The sequence below is a fragment of the Poecilia reticulata genome, linkage group LG2, assembly GCF_000633615.1.
Source record: "Poecilia reticulata strain Guanapo linkage group LG2, Guppy_female_1.0+MT, whole genome shotgun sequence".
NCBI classification, from domain to species: domain Eukaryota; kingdom Metazoa; phylum Chordata; class Actinopteri; order Cyprinodontiformes; family Poeciliidae; genus Poecilia; species Poecilia reticulata.
This window is the reverse complement of record NC_024332.1, coordinates 17,766,881-17,776,900: the sequence shown is the minus strand read 5'-3', so window position 1 is coordinate 17,776,900 and position 10,020 is coordinate 17,766,881.

Below are 10,020 nucleotides of genomic sequence, written 5' to 3'. Positions count from 1 at the left end.
AGAGTCGCACCTATTTTGCTCAATATGTGTTACATGTAGGCATCGATTGTTTTTACAGCGTCTGTAGCTTCAGCAGACATATATATATAATTTTTTTTTTTTCTCGTCATTCTTTAACTTGCCTATCAATGCTTAAAAATGCTTGCAGAAGTATCCAGATGCCACATTTCGTCTAAGCCTTGAAGAAAACAGAGGGAGGGGTAATGAAGTCCAGTCTTTTTAGACCCTGCAGAGATCATGGCTGGTTTATTGAAGAGGCGATGCAGAAATGTATAAGAACAACGAAAATAATAAAAAACTCACATTCCTTTTTGCTTCTAATTGAAAGTCAAACAACAATGTAACAAGAAAAAAACAAAGTATCACACACACACACACACACACACACGCACGCACACGCACACACACACATTTGCAAACACTAAATCTGTGGGAGTCTCTTCTTTTATTTTCATTTATTTCACACACTTTAAATGATCATGTAAAATAAATAATTACTAAAGGAAAGTCACTAGCAGAAAAATATACTGAATGTTTTGATGTTGTGGTTCTTTTTACGTTTGATACAAAATAATTAAAAATTAACTTGATTTATTGTTCGGTTATATCATTAGTAGCACAAGACAAACTGTATTTATATTTTAGCTCTATAACTAAAGGACTCTGTCTGTCTGCAGGGTTTTAATTTCCAGGCTGATCTGTGCACAGTATGATGGGTTTCTTTTTTTAAGCGTCTTGAGTGAAAGATTTCTGCCAGTAAACAGAAACTACAACAACTTTTGCAGGCTTTTAATGAAGGTCTTGGCCTTGGCAACAGCAAACATGTATAGGAAAAGCACCCTGAAAAGAGAGAAAAAAGATTTACTGGTAAAAATGAATTGTGTGGAAGAGGCAGAATGATGTGCAGAAGATTTTTCTTTTAGTTAAGCAAGGTCAATGTATAAACTTGAAACGGTAAAAAAAAAAAAGTAGACGGCATAATTGGAAAGCAGTTCTTATTACAAAAGAATCAAGGATACCTTTAATAAAAGTGAAGTCTGACGTACTTTCAAATACAGTTTGTTGTTGTCGTAGACAACCCTCAGCTCTCCCATTTAGTCGAACAACACTGGTAAAAATGTCGCCCGAACTGGTCCGCACTGTCAATCGTCAAATCGCATGTATAGGTGTGATCCACTGCTCCAAATGTTCCCAACGCTAGTCGTGCTATTCACAAATGAAAAGAAATTATTCAAGGTTTGATGTGTGCTGTAATTACGGTAGGATCTTTTTTAAGCCTGCACAAGGAGCCTCGTGAGGCAGTTGTAGTTACTTTGGTGATTTAACCAGAAAATGCCAGGCAGAGATTTCAATCACCGAGCTCCAGACATGTGAAGCCAGGTCAGATTTGGGAAGTCCAAGGAGCTTACAGGAAAACCGCAGGAGTCTTAAAGTGAAGTTTACTTAAAAAAATAACATTTTAAATGCAGTAGATAACTCAACTATGGTGCCGGTTTGTCCAAATCCAGATTAGTGAGCCACCAATGATTTTCTTGTATGAAACATGAGCAGAGGATAGAATAGATAAAGCATTTGAAGCCTCTAAAATAAAAGTAAAAGTAAAGCAAAAACATAATAGCAGTTTAACTGAGTACTAATTGTCCTTGAACTGCCTTATTTTTGTATTTGTGGAGTCATCTGTCCAAAGATGCTTCCATGTTCAAATCTGTGTTTGTTTCACACAGGAAAATCATCGGTGGCGCACCACCTCCAACCTCCATTATGTGTATCAATAATTCATAATTACAGGCTTCTGTGAAGAAAACAGCCCAATCCAAACAGAGCAATGATTTAACCCATCATTAGATAAACTTCTATGATGTTTCAGAGACTGGAGTTGTTTCCACGTGTCTTTTTTGGCGTTAGCCTCCTTTGGACTTATGCAAAATACTGACGTCACTGCAAATAAGCTGAAAAAATGAAGAGGGCCACTGTATTTTTCTGACTGTCTGTCCATATTTTTGATTGAAATGGAGCTAAATGTGTTTTTTAAATATTTGTATTGCACTTATAAACATATTCTGTTTTAATATAGCCAGCAACATATGAATAATTTCCTCAAAATGTTTTTAAGTTACCAAAAACACACGTAATAATTATTTGACAGGTAATGCGCCTGTACATATTGACTTCACAGCAAAGAATAATGTGATAATAAACTTTTGCCAATGACAGTTTTAAAGTTTCTTTTTACTGCTTTTTTTTGGGTCAAAGTCTTGCATTTCCCTCTGAATTCGACTACGTTGTTGCAGATAAACATTTCTCAAGACGTTTATCTCTGCAGCCGACATCTCCTCCCCTACATTATCTGTTTCCCCTTCATGTTTGCTCTCTCCAGTTCCTCCTCCTTTTCCCTCCTCCCCACCATGCCGACATTGTTATGGGTGTCATAATTTACCTCCTTATGCAAACATGACCCTGTCCTCGATATGCTGTGAGGCAAAAATATTCATACTGTATTTATTGAGCGACCAACAAACAATGAGATCGGGGCAACATAAATTATATTTCCGCGCTCCGTGCATCGCGGTCTACCCGGCATGCATTAATGCATACGTGTCTTTGCTGTGTTTCCGGTGCAGGCCATACATACACAACAGGTGCACCGTCTGCGAATGGATCAGCGAGGACAGGCCAAGTTACCGCGAGATTACCGGAGTGAAGGAGCGCGTTGGTGAGCCGAGGCTCACAAACTGAACGCAGAGAAATCCTCGGGGTTTTGCTGAGGAGGGGAGTGATGCACTGGGTGTATTTGGTAGCACTTGTAGTCTCATGGATTTGACCTTGGTGAGCCTCTCCGTGCTTTCCGCCCTCCTACATGTCGCCCTCCCCCCCTCCTCCCTCACCCCTTCGGTCCCACTCAACCTTGGCTAATTAGCTCACATCCCAGTGGCACATGCTCACCACAACATATCCACAACAAGGACAGCACAACTCCAGAGTCCCACATCCGTGCTGCTCCTCTCATTTTTTAATTGTTATTTTGTTTACTGTTAATGGCGCTTTACATCTTGCGCTGCATTGTTCTGGAATAAATCTAGTCATTTTCTCTGAATTTCACTGCTGCGTTGCCGCAATATTGTGCTCGTATCTGAACCGCTTCGTGTCGCCGCCATTGCGTTCGCTACAAATCGGAGCAGCGCGGTGAGAAGCGGGTCATGCACAACGACGAGGAGGAGTCGTCCCTCTGACAAAGAGAGAGTTTTCAAGTTCAAGTTTAAGCGCTTTCACCTACGTTTAAATTTACCGAGAGAAAAAAATCCACTTTCGGAGTGATGTGAATAGAACTTAATAATCGTGTTAATTTAGGTTTTGGGGGCAGGGCCACACCTCATTGCTGTATATTTATACTCTGATCTCCTGTTGAGTGCTGTTTGTTGTGCTCTTTCTCTACCGTTCATTTTTCATGTTATCCCTCATCCCTACATCCTCAGTCATTCTCATCCCTACCTTTCCCCGTGTCCACTTCCTTTCAAGTGAAAAAAAAAACAACAACAAAAAACATGCAAACAATAACTGTGACCAATGCAGCAAGTATCTTCAGGCTTTGTGCAGATGGAGTAAGTAAAGTCAGCTGTCTGGATTTGTTCAGATTCAGCTGTTTTTGGGTGAAAACGTTTCTCAGTAAGAGCTCTGCAGGCCGAATCCACTTTCATAAATTTCTGTTGTCATGTTTCAGTGTATTACGAGTCTCAGGATTTCTTTAAGGTCTGTATTTAAAACATCACTTTTGATTTTGACACGAGTAAGAAAACAACATGGCTTTCTGCATGCTTTCTTTGTTAAAAATATCACAGTTAATGCACTATGAGTAACTTGAATAATTTGGGTTATGCTCTCTTAATATCCTGCTTGAATTGTAGATTTAACAATCAAATTACTTAGATCACAGCGAAAGCTGTCAGGTGAAGATTCAGAGGAGTTTTTATTTCTTGGAAATGAAATAAACTCAAATGTGTAACAAATAGGACAGCTATAGGTATGAAACATGGTTAAAACAAAACATACCTTGGCTAACTATTCGATTTGAATGAAATACTGAAGTCAAATGGAAACACAAGAAAAAGTGAATTTCTACTTTATATATTTGCAGGAATAAAAAAGAGAGGAGTTTTGCTGAGGGTTTTTCCAGTGGCAGCTGGTTGCCAGGAGGCCTGCAGCATCTCAACACTCCCATGCCTGAGCTCAGCCTGACGGAGCGGTTTCCAGGGCACCGTGCCCCAGAGGCATGTCACTGTGACTCAGCTCTCCTTGTATCCACCTAAACTGGAATTTACTTTATCATCTGTCCTAAGAAGGAGACAATCACTTGTTGCAAGATGAAAAGTATGCACTGTTCAGGTGTCAGACTCCTTATTTTTTCCTACATGCTATAATAAATTCCTCTTGTTGGTAAAACTCTTGCTAAGAATCTAATTAACTTGCATTTGTGATTACCTGTTTATTTTCATTAACTACTCTGGGACCTGAGTGAGTTGTTATTCTGCACAGAACTTTGCAATGGTTTTGTCTGTGAGGAGCGCTTATATAAAGAATACAATTTACTTATTTTCTTATTTCAAATTGAAGCACTAGCTTTAATCTAAAGTAAAAGCTCTTTTTCTTTGCACCAACAGCACAGGAAGAGAGTCCTTGATAACCAGAAGCTCCTGAAGGTGTGAGCTAAAAGGACTTATTGTGAGTGTTTAGTTTGAAAGTTTCTTGGTTTTGCAGACGGAATAATAATAATAATAATAATGAGGACGATGATAATAATTATCGCAGTTGCCAAGAAATCAGATGTGAAACGCCCTCCAGATTCCAAGGAAAGAATATCTCATTTATGAAGTTTACAAAATGCTGTGTCCTTGGCTTATTTTAGCTTATTGTCCTTGCTCAGTTTTGTTTTGGATGATTAAAGGGAAGTGGAGGTGATAATGGTGAGAGTTTTGTTGTATAACACAAATGTAAGCCTCAAGCTGACAAAATAAAATAAAACTGTGGAGTGTCAAATTGTAAATGTCTTCATTTACAAAGCAGTATCGAGCTTGACTGGTTTAATGAATATTTTTTAGAAGTAAGCATTTAAATGCAAAGATAAAAAATATGTAAACATATATTGTTAAGGAATTTCTTAATTTCAAACCAAAATAATCGAACAAACAAGAATCTAGCTCATGGCAGACCACTTTCAGATTTACTTTTGTGCCTTTTTTTGAGATCATCAAACAGAATTTAATATCAGACAAAGAAAACCCGAGTAAATACAAAAATCTATTTTGATGGAAAAAAAAGATTATTTCATTTTTTGGGTGGAGAAAAAGGATTCCAAACCACCCTTGCTCTTTGTGGAAAAAGTTATCAAAGAAAAGTGAAAAACCTCTTTTCTTTTATTCAGTTTCAGTCACTCACAGCCAGACCTAGTTTACCACCAGGCGTCTAGAATCAAGACATCACTTAAATTGACTTTCTCTGACAAACACAAAGCAGCATTGACGATTTCAAACACAACACATTCCTCGATCTAAAGAAATCAAAGAGCAGACGAGAAACAAAGTCATTGACCTCAGTCTATCTGAGCCTTCTCTGCGACTCCAGTGAAAGCCTTTATGCACAATGGAGAAAACATGGAACAATGGCAAAACTGGCTGGTTTAATCCAAGAGTCCAGGAACTTATCAAAGAAAAATGAACAAAAGTCAAACATTTTGAATAGTGTGTCTCCCGTTACGTTTGTTGTAAAGCTAACCCAGAATTTCAGAAAAGCTCCATCATTCTGACGGTGAAACACAGAACTGGAAGAAAACTAGGTGAAATTGACGGAAAAAGTCCACCGCTATAAAAAAGAAAAAAAGACATAAAACAAAATGACGTGCAAATTAAATTTATACCACAAAGAAGAGTCAAAATTCCTCTATAGCAGTGGTCCCCAAACTACGGCCCGTGGGCCGGATCCGGCCCGCCTCCACATTTGGTGCGGCCCCTTGAACAATACCAGAGAGCATTTAGATTTTTTTTCATATACCATATTTCCCGGACTATAAGCCTCTTCTTTTTTCCTGAGCTTTGAACCATGTGGCTTATATGTGGATTTTTCTTCAACCACCAGGGGGCTCTTTAGTAGGAAGTGAATCATTGGAAGTCAAAATTGGAAATAAAAGAAGAAAGCGCCCATTAAAACGGAATTAGGTTTTAATAGGGAATTGAAATTTGGGAATGTTGTTGATCAGTTAAATACCAGTATTTTTTTTAAATAATACTGGGATCATTATGAGAATTTGAGGCACAAATATTAGGATCCAATAGATGGCAGTAGTGCAACAATAATGGATGAAATCTAAAGAAGAAGAAAGGGCCCATCAGTTACTGTTCGGAAACTACCGTAATCAGTTCAGTTAAATCTAAACTTGGCAACTTTTTCTTTTTCAACCGTAGAAAATGTGATATTCGATTGACCTGTTATGACTCAAATGTTGGGTGTCCGCCCCCCTCTGCTGCTGCTGCATTGTTGTGGGAAACCTGGAGCGGCAGAGATATCTGCGGCTTATAGCCCGGTGCGGCTTATAGTCCAGAAAATACTGTATTTATTTAATAAATAGTGTTATTTCCTGGATTTTTTCTGCGAAGAACCCAGAGAGGGTTATTTGATTGTGCTTTCTGGAAAATAATACATTTTAACATTTAGGCACTCCTGCAATCGTCACACTTTTTCTGTTACAAACTGACTCCGGCCCCCCAGCAGAGAAGGGAAAAGTTATTTGGCCCTCACAGGAAAAAGTTTGGGGACCCCTGCTCTATAGCCTTTCAACATAAACACTTGATGCCAGAAGGGTGGCAGAATCAATTTAGGTGGCAATTAATTTTCACATGGGACCAGGCTGGTTCCTATGTCCATGTCCTCTTGCGGGGATAAAATAATTGAATCTGTGTGTCTGTGTCTAAAATCAAAGTTTGGTTGATGATCTAAAACATTTAAAGTGTGATTAGAAAAAAAGAGCAGAAGCAATCTGTCAGTGGTGTTGCCTTTTTCATTGCGCTCTAAATCCACGTATCCGGACACATTCCTGTCACTCCGGAACAGCAGCCTCCCTTGCATCTGACCTAAAAAGTTAGATATCTGTTATTTTGGTTTTTGTAATCAGGGTGACCTTGCGCGTATATAAACCAACCTTGAGCGGCGTAACGAGAGCAGAGACAAACAGATGCTGAACCGTCCTATCACAGGCGTGTATCGCATGTGCTGTTTACCCACACTCAGTGAGAGGATCACAGCTGAGGTAAACAATGAGCTCCACAGTGTTTGTTCACAGCGGAGCTGCGTGTCATTGAGCTGGTATTCAAACTGTGATTGGCTCACACCTGACACCCAGTGATGAAACTGTGCAGCCAGGATTCAACTATTGGATAAATACTGTCACAAATGATTAAAATGGATTTGGGTTTGGAAAACTGATGTTTTTTGTTTGTTTGTTTGTTTGTTTGTTTTTTCTAAATGTGCTGCCTAAAAGTGAAAAATGTGAGGGTAGAACTAGTCAACCAAAACATGACCAAAGGCAGTCATGTTGGCATGGCGCTGTTAAGGTAGGAAAACCAGAATAAAACAGAGGAAACTTTCGAGATGGCTCATGAAACAGACAGGAGAACCGGCTGGATATAGATGAGAAAAAATAAATAAATAAATGGGAACGCGTAACAGGGATGATGAAAGGAGATATCAGTAGAGGACAAATGAGAACCAATGAACTTATGTTCTGAGGGAGATGTGGGACTGACAATAACCAGAAGAATCAGTCAGAGGTGAATGGAAACAGCTGAGGGAGACTGCAGTGCAGAATTAGGTGGCAGCTAATTGGAGTTGGAAAAACTGAACGATAAACACCGGAGAAGAACAAGAACAGAACCCAAGTGCAAATAAATAATCAAACTGACATGCCACGATCTAAGGAACATAAATAAACAACAAGGAAATGATCAAAACAGGAAACCAAATAAAATGGCACATATTTACATCTTTAGATCAGCCAAGCATAAACGCCTGTCTTAGATCAGGAGTTTAACAAAAGTCACATTTTAATCCAATTACTGTTTTACTGTGATTCTTACACAACCAGAGCTACAGAGGAGTGGCTTACATCAAAACATATTCACATGTTAAAACGGCCCAGTTAAAGTCCAGTTCAGATACGGTGTAAACATCTTCAGACTGACCTTCACAGATGGTCTCCATCTCTGAGCGCAAACTACTTTTTCTCTAGTTTCTGTACAAATCTGGTAGAGACAAACCCAATCAGACTGAATACTTCACACAGAGAAATAAAAATCTGCACGATATTATTTCGTTGGCATCTTCTGAACATGACTTTGCATGTTTATCCCACATCTGGTGACTCAAACGCTGGTAGAGCTAACTCAGCCTTTTTCTGCTACGAACTGATTCATTTTACACCAACGTTACGGCTGATGGCAGCACATTTTATTTTTGTTTGTGCTGCGAGAACTTTGATTTTCATTTAAAAGATGCTGCAGACCACTGGCAAATCAGCTTCGATGAACATGTGAACATATGTATAAAAGATTGTGCTTTTTATGAAAATAAATCGCATTTACCCATTATTTGTGTTAGTGTCACGTCGGTCCGTCCCACATTATTCTCGAATGCCTCCTTTGTTTCCGTCTTTCATGCACTTTCATGCTACATCCTTCCACTGTGTTGCAGGTGATATTTGTATTTATTCTTTTACTTCCTGTGATTTATGAAAGGAGAACGTTCAAAAGCACTTTCCCTCTCATGCATCCTACACATTTTGCGGCGAAGTGAGCTTGTTTTCTGCTGCCCTTCAAGACACACAAACAACGGGCGCGCATACGCATAAACTTTCACTTTGGTGTAAGTTGGTGACATGAGTCCTTGGAAAGTGCAGTATTCAATTTGTAACTATTATGGAGACAAGGACGCAGTCCTTTATGTGAGCAGCCACAGAGAGAAAATGGAGGCAGTCACCATGGCAACCGCCAGAAGAGTGCCCAACAAATCAACAAACAATGCAGTACGAGACTTTTCCAGGGAAGCCATTTAATGTGAAGCCTTGAATCATACAAAGTTGTCCTCCTAAGTTTCTGAGACCCGTCTGTGGGTGTCTGAGCTCCAAGTGTTTTGTAAAAAAAAAAAAAAAAAAAAGACAGAAAAAACTTGAGTTTTTCTCCCCGAATGGGTTTCAAGGCCGAGGAGACTGAATGTGCCAAAGAGCTGCAGTGTTGGGTCACGGCAACCTCGGGGTTTCATTTGCCTGATCAGCCTTCAGAAAGTGCAAAAAAATAAATAAAAAGAGAAAGTGCTCACTGATGCAAAAGCACACAGCACCAGTCATCCACTAAAACCTTCTGCGTGTTTACACCAGCAACTGGCACATTTCTTTTTTTGTATATTTTGTATCAGTTGTACAGTGATAAAAAAGAGAGTTACTGAATAGCTCCCTTTGTCTTTAATCAGCCTGGTTGAGGAGGACGAAGGATAAGGGTTCAGGAGACTGAATTTTTTTTTTCTTCTTGAATATATTTTCATTTTTGCCTTTCTCGTTTAGAACATTTGAACACACACATGCACACACACGCACGCACACACACACACAAAACAAGAACGGGGGGCGGAAAAGCACTTTCATCTACATAACATTTAGCATTCCCTTGCAACGTAATCTCTGTATGTCACTCTCACTTTCCCAGGCCCCCCGTCTGAGTAAATATCCTCCTCGGTTCTGACCTTGCTCTAAATTTCACTGCTAGACACAAAACTGCAGCGCGGCTAATGCCGTCTGACACGGACTGTCTGGGTGCCACTGTAATTGCGGTTGTTTAAGAAGCACTGATGACAGCAGACGAGTGGGTGCTTGTGGGTGTGCATTCAAATACCAGCTGCTTTGTATCTTCGGATCTCATCATATATATTTAAATTAAATAACACACCAGCAACTGGTGGAGTGCCTGAGAAGGAATAACTTTATTT